Source organism: Melospiza melodia (assembly GCF_035770615.1).
Source record: "Melospiza melodia melodia isolate bMelMel2 chromosome 7 unlocalized genomic scaffold, bMelMel2.pri SUPER_7_unloc_1, whole genome shotgun sequence".
Classification (NCBI taxonomy): Eukaryota; Metazoa; Chordata; class Aves; order Passeriformes; family Passerellidae; genus Melospiza; species Melospiza melodia.
In genome coordinates, this window is record NW_026948497.1 from 10,831,116 (window position 1) to 10,844,967 (window position 13,852).

The 13,852-nt window shown below is 49.2% G+C and overlaps 1 pseudogene; it reads right to left on the minus strand.

Moving 5' to 3' along the window:
- Window positions 1-13,852, minus strand: part of LOC134432888 (zinc finger protein 850-like) — a 197,787-nt pseudogene that overhangs the window by 136,235 nt on the left and 47,700 nt on the right.

Sequence of the window (13,852 nt, forward strand, 5' to 3'; positions counted from 1 at the left end):
TAAAAAAAGACTCTTTGAGAGGTAGTAAACTGACTAGAAATCTTAAGTTTAGTTTCTTTACATTGTCAGTGAGAAAGAAAAAGTTGTGGGGAGAAGTATTCTAAAAAGTTTGCTTTGATTCTTACTACCTTTTTTTTTTCTTTTTACTTACTATTATTAAAATTTTTCTTTCTACCCTTTTAAAGTTTTGAGCCTGCTTTACCTTTCTCCTAATCCTATCTCACAACCAAAAATAAGTGTATTAGTAATTAACCAACACCAAACCCACCACATTCTTTAGTGCATTAGCCAAAAAAAATCTCAAAATTAAAGAGATCTTATATTAGCAAACCAAAACCACGACACCCTAGCACAGACCCAGTCACTCCCAGTATGACCCCGGTAGGAATCCACTGTGATCCCAGTCTTCCCAGTTGCCCCCAATGTAGACTCAGTGACTCCAGTCACTCTCAGTGTGTTCCCAGTCATCCCCAGTATGGTTGCAGTCACTCCCAGTATATCCCAGTGGGTCCCACTGTGATCCCTTTTGCCCCAATTCTGGCCCTGCTGAGTCCCAGTGTGCTCTGATCCTGCTCCCAGTGGGTCCCAGTGCTGGGCACGGTGAATCCCAGGGTGTCCTGGTGTATCCTGGAGTATCCTGGTGTGTCTTGGTATGTCCCGGTGTATCCCAGTATATCCCAGTGTGTCCCAGTGTATCCCAGTGTGTCCCAGTTTATCCTGGTGTATCCCAGTGTATCCTGCCTGGTGTATCCCGGTGTCCCAGTCCATCCCAGCCTGTCCCAGTCCATCCCGGTCCGTTCCCTTCACTGGCAGTGACTGGGATCATACTGGTGGAAAGTGGAATCTTACTGGGCCAAGTGGATGTGACTGGGAATGACTGTGAGTATGCTGAAGGCAACTGGGATATACTGGGAGTGTCTGTAACCATGCTGGGGGTGTCTGGGAAGACACCGAGAGTCCCAGCAGGTCCAAGGACACCGTGGTGGCACTATGGAACCTCATGGAACCAAGGGGATCATTGTGGCACCCCTGGAGCCCATGGAACCAAGGGGCCTTGGTGACACAGCGGGGCTTCATGGAACCCAGAGACCATTATGGTTCTGTGGGGCCTGATGGAACCATGGAGACCATTGGGACCCTTCAGGGCCTCGTGTCACCAAGGGGGCATTATGGCACCTCAGGGACACATGGAAGCAAGGGACCATTGGGTCCCATGGAACTGAGGGAACATGGAACAGGCCTGGCTGGCTTGGCCTCCCAGGGGCCACCGGACAGCTCTGGCTGATGTTGGAATGTCAAAGGCTGCCTTTCATCAGCTCCTGGAGCACTGCGGCTCTGTGCTTTCCTTGCTAGGAAAGGAACTGTCAATCTCTTCTAATTACTCATGGCCAGAACTGGGATTTCAACTCCAAATTTTTCCCATAGGAATATTGCCAGGACAAGTGTGGCAGGCAATGTTTTCAGGAGAGTCACCTCCCATCTGTCCCCAAAACACTGGGGAAGGCTCCGTGCTTTCCTCCCTATGAGAAAGAACTGTCCTACTTCTCCAGGCATGCATGGCTGAGATTGGTCTTCCACCTCCAGAATTCCCTAAATCCAAAGACTGCTCCCAAAAAAAATCTGCCATTCCTGACAAGTCTGGCTGGCCTTGGCCTAGTGAGACTCTCACCTGCCTTCCAAACACTGAGGCTCTGTGCTTTCCTTCCTATGGAACAAAACTGTCCTTCTCAGCCAGGTGCCCATGGCCACAACAGGGATTTCACTTCCAGCATTCCCTGTTGTGACAGACTGGAGGAGATTGTTGGCTCTAAACATTTTGTGTGGGGGGGAGGAAGGGGCAGGTCCAGCCTTGCCCTGCCCTGGAGCCCCAATCCCCCCAGAGCCTCTATCCCAGCCCAGCAGTGGCTGCCAGTCCCTGGCACAGCACAGGCAATGCTCCACAGCCACCTCTGCAGCCCCCAGCCCAGCTCCTGAGGGACCAAATGAGCCCAAGCCCCACCTGGGGGAAGGGCCCAGAGAGACCAAGGGGTATTGAAGACTGACCACAAGGCAAGCACACATCTTGACCCTGCCTCCTGTTGGAATTTCTATCTGAACACTGCTGGAATCCAGCAGTGTGTAACTCTGTGTGTGCTCCTCTGTATCTTTTCAGCCAACAAAGCCAAGGGAAGGCACAGTTCCATCAAATGCAAAAGTCATTCCTCTGCTGGATATTAAATCCACTTTCCACAGCAGACAGCCTCAGAGAAATGGAAAGCACCTTCTGTGCCCAGCACAGATCCCAAGGTCCTCCCAAACCCTCCCTGCCCCAATTCTGCCCAGATTTGCTCTTTGCACACACGAGTCACACACTGAAGTCAGGAGCTCCCTCCATGCGCAGAGGGAGGAAAAGAGAGAAAGGGGATGAAGAGCTCTCCTGTGCAGAGCCAAGGTCCAAGTGCTCTGGGATGTCCCCGCAGCATCTGACATGTCCACCATCCCCCAGAGATTTCCGCACAGGAACAGTTTTAGACAAAGGCAAAAGAAAAGGCAATTCTGTGAGATATAAACACAATTAAGATGTTGACTAATATGATATTTATTTCAGCTTCAGAAAGATTGGGCAATTCCCTGAAGCTCAAAGCATGAAACCAGTCAGCTGAAGGGCACTTGAATGACCAGAAAGCACCGGGAGGAGTGCTGAGGGTTTTTTGCAGGACAATGGACATATGCAACATGTTCACAATCCAGCCTTCATAGAACCTGAGTGAGGTCACCATGCCCTTGAAGGACACAAAAGAAGGAGAACACGCTCAGCAGCAGACGGTTCAGGATGCAAAGGCAGACAAGAAAACCACAGCGAGATGCATGAAGAAGAAAGACTAACTAAAATTAACTGAAATATCAAAATGCGTGCGTAAAAAGGATTTAACCAATCATGTATCAGCTTGAGGTGTGAACAATAGAGAACAATATAAATATGGCTTGCTTTTTGTAATAAATTGGTTTCCCTTATCATATTAATCATGGTGTGATGTCCCATTAATGATCCTCTGCACCTAGGGACCAGAAATGCATGCAAGCCTCCACCCCAAGAGACATTATGAATTCAAAAAACATGGCCATTAACTGCTTTATACCAACACAGAGTAATGGCAACCAAAATGCAGTCAGAACAGGGTTTTTTCCACTCTCTCTCAAGCCCCACACGTTGGGCACCAAATTTTGTCCTGGTTTGGGGCAAATTTGGGAGAAAACCTCCAAAGGGGCTCCTCCAGAAAGCAAACGCACATTGCCCCTCCCCACAACTGGGTCAGGAAGGATTCCCTGGAGAGAAGTGGAAAGAACCTGTTTATTTAACAGGCAAAGCACCCCCAGCACACAAAATGAACAATACCAGGTGACAACACTCTTTCACCACTCTGAAAAAGATGACAAATTCAGAAAGTCTCTCTTGGGAGTGGTCGCTCTGTTATCAGTCCCTCCGGTGCTGGGGCAGCTGCTGCAGCCACAAGGTGCAAACTCTCAGTGTTTCCCAGGTCCCAGTCCGGAGCAGGTTTGAGTGGTTCCAAAAAAGAGAAAGGAGAAACAGTCCAGGGAAAAATTCGGAGTGCTTAGCTAAACTAAGTAATGAGCAGAAACAAAAGCAAGAGCAAAGCAAAAAGCCAAGCAAAAAGCAAAAGCAGCACCATGCACTGCCCTGTCTCTGTGTCCCGCCAGCCGTGGGGGAGCGGCTGATAACAAAACCAAAACAAAACTTCGCTCTTCAGAGCCAGTCTTGAAGGCACAGAACATAATATCCAGCATAAACAGAACACATGGATGGGGATACAAGCATCATAATGTCACCATAGGACAGTCCTGCACCCAAAATTCTGTCCTGCACCCACTGCTGCATCCTGAGTCCTGTCCTGCACCCCGAGCCCCGTCCTGTACCCAAATTCTGTACTGTCCCATACCCCAAACTCAAAGCTGCCCCCAAACCCCAACCCCACCCCTCATTTATCACCACATTCCTGTTCCACACCTTCTCTTCAACTCCTCCCCCTCTCCCACCCCTGTCCCACCGCCAAATTTATCCCATGTCCCTGATCCCCTCCCTGTTCCCTCCCCAACCCAGCCCTTCCCCGCAGGCCAAGTGGGCGGCAGCAGCAGTGGCAGCTGGTGGGGGCCGGTGGAGTTGGAGGAGCTGCAGCCCCTGAGCCTCCTCACCCTGGACACGCTCCAGAAGTGCATCTTCAGCTATGAGACCCACGGCCAGGAGTGATTGACACCTGTCCCCACTGATCATCTGTAAGAGACACTCTGAGGTTTCCCTCAGCTGCCTCACGACCGCTGTGACGAAGACTGAAGCCCCCTCCCAAGGGCTGAGACTGAGACCCCTATGACTCTAACACAGGGGGCTGGCCGAACTGAAGCCAGATGTTTGCCAAGTGTTGCCTGCAGGTGTGTTCCCTGGACCAAGAAAACAATTGGTCTCACTCACTGCTGAGAACATGGACTGTCTGTAAACTCACCTGTTCCCTCTCGGTGCTTTCAATAGACTTACCTGCTCCCCCCCTTGGTGGAGGACTATAACAGAACCAAGACTTTGAGATTCTCCCTGACGTGACAAGACGGATCTATTGGCTGGACCACGAGGGTTTCATCTCTCCACTGGCAGCTATTCCTCCCCTCTTTCTCTCTCTCTCTCTCTCTCTCCTTTATTCTCCTTTCTTATCCTTCCATCACATCTGCTGTGGGCACTCAACAAGAGGTGCATTTGTTTTGATTAATACCAAAATCCCCTTCCGTGTTGCTTTTGCACTCAGATCAGTTAACAAACCATCATGACCCTCGCTTGTACGAGCGGATCATGACACCATCCTGGTGGCCCTACCATTGTCCCTGCTGGCCATCCTGGTGGCTGTGCTGGCTCTGCCATGGTCCCCACTGGCCATCCTGTCCAATCACTGTCCCTGTTGGCCATTCTGGTGGCCCCAATGGTCCTGCTATCATCCATGCTGGTGGCCACAGTGTCCCCACATGGTCCCTGGTACAGGCAGCCCAGCGAGTACATCCTGCTGCTCACCAAGGTGGGGCTGGGGTGGTGGCCATGGGGCATGAAAGTGGTCAAGAGAGTGGTGGTGGCCATGGAAGGATTGACCATAGAGGCCAGTAGGATGCTGGTGGCCATGGGAAGCTTGGACATAGACTGGTGGCTACAGGGGAACAGTGGTGGCCATGGGCAGCATTGACCATAGAGCTGGTGGCCAGTGGGATGGTGGTGCCATAGGGTGGTGGCCATGGATGGGATTTGGCCCCAGGTGGCCCACAGACTGGTGGCCCCAGTGGCCCGTGGCTCATCTTGCCTCTGCAGGACGAGAATGGCCGCACCCTGTCGGACGAGGACATCGCGGCTGAGGCTGACACCTTCATGTTTGAGGGTGAGCACGAGCTCCCAGGTGCCACTGGGGAGGAGCCACTCCAGTGTCCCCTCACTCACCCAGTGTCCCCACAGGCCATAACACCACGGCCAGTGGCCTGGCATGGCTCTTCTACAACCTGGCCGGCCATCCTGAGCACCAGGAGCGATGCCGCCAGCAGGTACAGGAGCTCCTGGCTGGCCGGGACACTGCAGACATTGAATGGTGAGATGTCCCCAGGGCCACCCCGGTCATGTGGCTTGGGGACACGATGCCACCCCCGCTTGTCCCCAGGGCCGACCTGTCCCAGCTGCCCTTCACCACCATATGCATCAAGGAGAGCCTGCGGCTGCACCCTCCTGTCACTGCTGTGTCCCGGCGCTGCACCGAGGACATCCCCCTGTGTGATGGCTGTGTCATCCCCAAGGGTATGGCATGGCCAGGGTGTCCCCAGTGTCACCACCCATCCTCATCTGCTGTCCCTAAAGTGGCCATTCCCATCCCAGCAGGGGTCATCTGCCTGATGAGCATCTATGGGACCCACCACAACCCAGACCTCTGGCCCAAGCGTGAGGTAGGGCCACCCTATGAGGTGTCCCTGTCACCATGGTGGTGACAGCTGTGTCCCCTCGGTGTGACTGTGTTGGTGTCACCCCAGGTGTTCAGTCCTCTGAGGTTCAGTCTGGAAAACAGCAAGGAACGGTCCCCGTCGTCCTTCATCCCCTTCTCTGCTGGCCCCAGGTATGTGCTGGAGTGGGGACAGGAGTGTCCCCAAATGTCACCCCTGTCCCTGGCTGGGTTCACAGTGGGGTGACAATGGGGAGGAGCAGGGAATAAATGGCAGCATGAAAGGGACAGTATCATGGTGGTGGTGGGGATGTGTTGTCCTTGGCCATGGGACACCCCATGGCATGGACATGTCAAGCCATGGACTTGTCTCTAGGCCACTTGTGTCACCATCCATGGCCATGTCCCCCATTTCCTCATCCATGGCCATAGAGCCCCATGTCACCATCTCTATCTGTGACACCCCCCATGCCCAATATCGCCATCCACAGCCATGTCCTTGTCCCCATCCCCACCATATCCCCACCCAGGTCCTTGTCCACATCCCCACCACATCCCCACCCAGGTCCTTGTCCACATCCCCACCACATCCCCACCCAGGTCCTTGTCCACATCCCCACCATATCCCCACCCACGTCCTTGTCCCCATCCCTACCATGTTCCCACCCAAGTCCCACAATGTCACCATCCATGTCTTAGTTGAATGTCTTTATATTTACCCCAATGTTGGGTGAAGGATAATGGAAAAGGAAAGAAAATAAAGGCCAAAATAAAAGCATTTATGTGTCCATGCTGGCTGAGTATCCGTGTGCCTGGGCGGGTAGAAAGGACCTTTTCTAGAAAGATTTCCACTCCATTGTCTCCAAAATCCTGGGTTTTGCCCCAGTCAATCACCATTTGGCTGTGGAAGATGCTGGTGGGCCAGAGAGAATTAGAATCATGGAATGATTCAGGTTGGAAAAGACCTCCAACACCATTTGGAATTCTGGATGCCACTCGAAGCAATGACTGGATACAAAAGGTGAGACTGTTTTGGGGTCGAAAGTAAAAAACTGTGCTGTCCACTATGAAATTCTGATGTCTGTTTGCATCCCAATGGATTTTTCTCTGGCCGTGTCCAAGTGCCCAAGGAGAGCCAGGAAGATGTGGGGACCACCAGCCAGGCGTCTTCCCAACATGGATCACCAGGATCATGGATGACCAAGTCTCCGCCCAGCGAGGGTCACTGTGGACCATCCAGTGGGGGTCCCCAATGGGGGATGGAGTTGAAGCAGCACTCAAAGCTCTTCCTGTCACTGTAGGACACAAAACAACACGAGTGCACACACTGCTGCTCTCAAGGGGAAGAAAAGGGAAGTTTATTTCCTGACTCCAACATTTACAGTTTTCTAAAAGCGACCATGGATTGGAGGGTGAAAGTGCCACCTCTCCAATGACACTGGACAAACTAACAGTCCATCATATTTTTCTTCTTCTATAAAAGAATGCCAAACAAGAAGTTATTTACAGAAAGTGTTAGAGAAAGTTTGCTACAAGAATGTAAACATTAGAAGGCTCAGAAAATCTTTAAAAATCAAGGCAACACTCTTCCTGCACACAGGGCACTTGTTGGGCATCCCTTACTGCTGCCTCCCTTGGTGTTGGGTCATGGCAGAGTTCTGGGAGAAGTTCTTCCCACACTTGGGACACTGTCAGGGCCTCTCCCCAGTGTGGATCCACTGGTGGGTGATGAGAGTGGAGTTTTTCTAAAAGGCCTTCCTGCAGTCAGGGCAGCAGAAGGGCCTCTATTCTGTGTGAATCTGCTGATGCTTGAGGAGACGGTATCGGCTCTGAAACCTCTCCCCACACTCAGAACACTCATCGGATCTCTCCCCAGTGTGGATTCTCTGGTGGGCAATCAGCCTAGAGTTCTGACTGAAGCTTTTCCCACATTCCCCACACCTGTAAGGCCTCTCCCTGGTGTGGATCGTCTGGTGCAGAATCAGCCTAGTGCTCTGACTGAAGCTTTTCCCACATTCCCCACACCTGTAAGGCCTCTCCCCAGTGTGGATCCTCTGGTGGACACTCAGGCCGGAGGGGTCGATGAAGCTTTTCCCACATTCCCTGCACTTATAGGGCCTCTCCCCAGTGTGGATCCTCTGGTGGGCATTCAGATGGCAGCTCTGCCTAAAGCTTTTCCCACATTCCCTGCACTTGTAGGGCCTCTCCCCAGTGTGGATCCTCTGGTGCAGAATCAGGCTGGAGTTCTCAAAGAAGCTCTTCCCACACTCTGAGCACGTGTAGGGGCACTCCCCAGTGTGCATTGTCTGGTGGATGATCAGGCGGGAGCTGTCACGGAAGCCCTTCCCACACTCCCCACACACAAAGGGTCGTATCCCAGTGTGGATCATCTGGTGGAGTTCCAAGCTGGAGCTCCTCCTGAAGCCCTTCCCACATTCTCCACATTTATAGGGCCGTTCATTGGTGGGGATCCTCTGGTGGGCGATCAGGTTGGAGTTGATCCTGAAGCTCTTCCCACATTCCCCACACTTGTGGGGCCGTTCATTGGTGTGGATCCTCTGGTGGACAGTCAGGTGGGAGCTGATCCTGAAGCTCTTCCCACATTCCCTACACTCATAGGGCCGTTCCCCGGTGTGGGTCCTCTGGTGGATGAGCAGGTGGTCGCTCCTGCCGAAACTCTTCCCACATTCCAAGCACTGGTGGGGCTTCTTGCCATCATCAAGCTGCTGATGGACCACCACTTCAGCGCTCTGGCCAGATCTCTGGCTGCCTTCCAGGCACAGGCTGAGTCTCTCCTCCTCGGAGCACCCTGGGCTGGGTTTGCAGCCCCTCCTCTTGAGGGATCTCCGGGGCTTTTCCTCCCCAGTGGATTCCTGTGCCCTGGAGCCGCTCAAAATGGCCTCTTCCACCAGGTTCTGCTGTGAGGATTTGTCCTCCCTGGTCTCCATCCTCAGCTCCTTCCCTGGGGGAGGAAGGACAAGGAGAGGCTGGGATTCGCCTCCGTGCCACAGGGAAGGGGAAGGAGATCCCCCCAGTGCATCCCTGGCTGGACAGCATCAGCAGTGGGGCTGTGCTGCACCTGGGGCCGTGCTGGGCTGGGAGACGGAGCAGGACAGAGGGGAAAAGGGGCACTGACTTCCTTCTCACCTGCCTCAGTGCCCTGGGGCATCTTCCTCTTCCTCACAGCCTTCTCCATCCAGATGAGGTTTGGGAATGGGAAATCCTGATTTGGGGGAAAAACAAGATGTGAGTGCATTGCCTTCGGAGGTCCCACTGGCCAAGTCCATCTCTAGAAGTCACCGGACGTCTGGTGGCCAGAAATACCTCCAAAAATCAAGGAGTCCAAAAACCTCTCCCAGGAGTTCCCTGTTTCCAGTGTCCTCACTTTGGGCTTATGGGGGTCCCTCTTCTCAGAGCTGCTGGGGGGGCTGTGGGGCCTGGGCATTCCCCCTCTCCCGGGTCCTGCTTACAGGCTGAGGGTCTTTTGGGGGTCCCAGGGGTGAAATTATGATGCTCGTATCCCCATTTGTCTGAAATAAGCTTTGCACCTTTAACACTGGTTCTGAGAGCAGAGAGGGAGGAAGAAGAAGCACGGAGTTTGTTTTCAGAACCTCTCTCACTCCTCCACATTCCTGCTCCTCTCTTGTCTGCAGATGGACAGACAGCGGGACAGAGCCCTCCTTTGCTGTTAGTCAGTTTGAGCTAGCAGAGGAAGAGAAGCTCCCTGGACTGTGGTTTTTGGTTTATCCTTTTCTTTGGACCTGTCTAAACCTGCTCTGGATTGAACACCCAGAAGAGCACCAGGTGCTCACACCTGTGCCCCACCGGGGCTGGGCCACGGCATTTCCAGCACCAGAGAGACTGATAAGAGACTGATAAGAGACTGAGCAAGCCATGCTACAGCTCACGGAGGGACTTTGTGAGTTTGTCATCTCTTTTGGAGCAGCAAGAGATTTTATTGTTTAATACTGTTCATTTTTGGGGCTGGTGAGTGCTTTGCCTGTTCAATAAACAGTTTTTTCCACTTCTCTCAAAGAAAATACTTTTCCAGAACCAGCTGGAGGAGGGGCCACTTGACTTTGCTCTTCTACAGGAAACACCTTTAGAGTTTTTCCTCCCAAAATTGCCCTAAGCCAGGACATTGGCTTTGAAGGTCCCACTGGCCAAGTCCATCTCTAGAAGTCACTGAGTGTCTGGTGGCCAGAAATACCTCCAAAAATCAAGAATTCCAAAAACCTCTCCCAGGAGTGCCCCGTTTCCAGTGTCCTTATTTTGGGCTTATGGGGGTCCCTCTTCTCACAGCTGATGGGGGGCCTGTGGGTCCTGGGCATTCCCCCTCTCCCGGGTCCTGCTCAGGCATGCTGAGGGGGTTTTGGGGGTCCCAGGGCTCACCCTCCCCTGATTCTGTGGAAATTGTTTTTGTGACACGTGCCAATTGGGAATGGAAACAGCAAATGCTTCTATCTGCTGTGTCCAAAACAAGACACAAAGAAAGGTTTTGAAACTTTCTGACCAAATAGACAAATAAAGCATCAAAATCAAAGAAGTATAGTAGAGCAAAAGAGATGAGGCAGCAAGACGACTGATGCTTAGAATAAAATAGAGGAAGTTGGGGTAAAGCTAAGAGATATTGTAACAAAGCAATTAAAAGCTTATGTATAATAAAAAGCTTGATGCACTTGACAAATCATGTAGCAGACACCAGTGCAAGGCCTCCCTTCAGACAATCACAAGAAGGATAGCAATCAATGACCACCTAGAAATATTGTGAAATTACTGCTCCCAGCTTATTGATATTTGCTAATTTGGACTAACCAAGCATATTGGAAAATGCTTTGTAGGCTTAAAAACGGTATATATAATTTACTGAACTGTGTGTGCTATGAGTGGAGCAGTGACTCCCCAGCCACCCAGCGCTGCGTGCTTGCTTTAAAATAAAAGGTATAGAAGTAAAATTCACATTCGCTATTGAAATTTTACATCAGGTGTTCCAGGGTCCCCTTTCTCCAGCATCCCCCCACTCTAGGCACTCAGCGCTTCCCCTGCTCCCCTTTGCACTCCTGAGAGATCCAAAAGTACCCCCTTCATCAAATAAATTAAAAATACCTCTCTCAGCGACACCAAAATATATTTGGGACTCAACTCCTGTGAAAAACGCCAATCACTTGTTTTTAAAATTTTAAAAGTTTAATAGTAATAAAATGGTTCTAAAAACAGTAATACAATTAGAGTAATAATAATTTGGACAATTTGAATTAGAACAATACGAGACAACAAATACAAAGAATTATGGATGTCCGGGTACCTTTTTCTGGGCAGCACGAGCCTGAAAAAGGGCGCCGGTTAACAAAGATTAACCCTTAAAAACAATAACCCGTTGCATATTCATACACCTCATACATGATGCATAAATTCCATTCAAACACAGGATTCTGTCTGGCCATCATCAACTTCTTCCTTCTAATCCTAACAGCCCCTTTGAGGCGGGAAGAAGTTCGTTTCTTCTGGTAAGAGAGCAAAAAATTCTTTTTTCTGAAAGATTCAGGTGTCCTGTGGCTGCTATCTGATGCGAGTGCCTCATTCCTTCCTTTAAAAAAACCTCACTGACATAGTTCTTCTTTTAACTACAAAAGTTACCTTTTAATTACAAGACTACATTTATTATTAAACTGTTAACACAGCACTACTAATCAATACACCAAAATACATATGGTAAATGTGAAAATGCCTGTATTTTATGATTGGCTTTTCGCAAATATTAAATGAATATTATATGTGTTGTGTTAGAAAGTAATGCTGTATTAATTCTCTTAAGTACCATGTTAAATATAGTTTTAGGTTATACAAATTGTTAAAATAGAAACGATGCCACGTAGGATACTTTTTTAAAGAAAGGACTTCCAGCGAGATAGCAGCCACAGGACACCTGAATCTTTCAGAGAAAAATAATTTATTGCTCTCTTACCAGAAGAAACGAACTTCTTCCTGCCTCGAAGGTGCTGTTAGGATTCAGAGGAAGAAGCTGACACTGACCAGACAGAATCCTGTGTTTGAACGGAATTTATGCATCATGTATGAAGTGCATGAATATGCAATGGGCTATTGTTTTTAAGGGTTAATCTTTGTTAGCGGGGGTCCTTTTTTGGGCTCATGCTGCCCAGAAAAAGGTACCCAGAGGTCCGTAACTCTTTGTATTTGTTGTCTTGTATTGTCCTAATTCAAATTGTCCAAATTATTATTACTCTAATTGTATTACTATTTTTAGAACCATTTTATTACTACTAAACTTTTGCAATTTTTCACACACCATAAGCACACGTACCTTTGCTTAAAACAATGCTTGCTTATTTCGAATACAATACCTGCTTGTAAGCCTTAAAACACAACACACAGAGCTCCATTCTTAAGCTTTAACCTTCCTAATATCTTGCTTGTCGGCGGAAGGGAACCAGGACATCAATTTGATCATCACAGGCTCGATTTTATTGATCAGTACGGTGGGTTAAATACAGTTAATAATGAGCTTCATACATATTGCAAAAGTTGAGCTCAGGATTGGTCAGTTACATATCAGCACCTACGCCTACTTCTACATTCCTATGGTTCTACTTTTGATACTTTCTACATATTCTTAGGATATATTCAGGACTAATCTCAACTCCCTATCCTCATGTTGCAGCAAGGTCACTGCTGACTCTTCCTTTCAGCTTGCTGACTGCTGACTTTTCTCCTTCAGTTTAACCAGTGGCATTATATCAGTGTGGCCTTTCTCAGCTAACCAATTATTAATAATGCTCTCCACATTTCCCCCGTTTTCTTCTTGTGCAAGGAGATTAGTTTGCCATGTTTTTGCTATTGTACGGCTGACCATGTTTTGAATACAGTTAAAGATACAAGGCAAAATAAGCAAAAACAGTAAGATTACACCCAGCAGTCCTATAGCATAGATCACAAGGTTCCTCAGCCACGGTCCGAGTCCCAAGCCTTTAAGCCATTCGTCAATTCCTAAACCGTCTTCTTCCTTAAGTTTGTGAAGTCCCTGTTGTAATTCTTTTATCTTAGTGTGAATGGACACCGAATGATCAGACAGATTCATGCAACACATTCCCTCAAACTCTTCACATCCATGTCCTTGTGCTAAGAGCAAAAAATCTACAGCAGCTCTATTTTGCAAAACAGCATGGTTAACACTTTGCACATCTGCAGTTAACATGTCTAGAATTTGTGATGTCTTGTTCAGCTCATCCCTTGCCCAGCATCCTAATTGTTTTGCTAAATTCATGGCTTTATTGGCAGATCCTCCTGGTAAGATAGTTGAAACCACCACCTGTTTGAATGTGCCCCAAAACCATGGATCTCCTATCTTGCTGCAGTCTAAGTCATGTATGCTACGTTTTTTCCTGTTTGAATTTTGACTCAGCTGCATTAGCAAGGACACATTAGGATGAAACAGTGACAATTTTCCCAAAAAACAGGGTCCACCCTGTGGTTTAGCTGGTATACCATTCCATGCCCTGTCTCCACAAATCAAAAATATTCCTGTGGGTAATTTCATTGGTGCTGTGATATTTGTGCCGTTACATTGACTGTAATGCTGTGGAGAGAATTCACTCACATTCAGGGATGAATCTAGGGTGGCCCATGTTTCTTTAGGTTGGTTTAAATTCTGAGCACCCAAAAGTTTGAAGCTAAACCATCCACCAGCTGTAGTGTTAGATATGCTGGCATTTGTACTTCCAAAAAGATCCAGTTCTTCAGGAGGAGAATGCAAAGAGGTGTTAAGTGATTGGATTAGTAAGCATTGACGATAGCCATCACTCTGACCTGCAGTATACCCTTGTTGCACCGGCAATGTGATGTTTGACATGTTAGACATACATAAGGTTTGATTGTTTATCAAA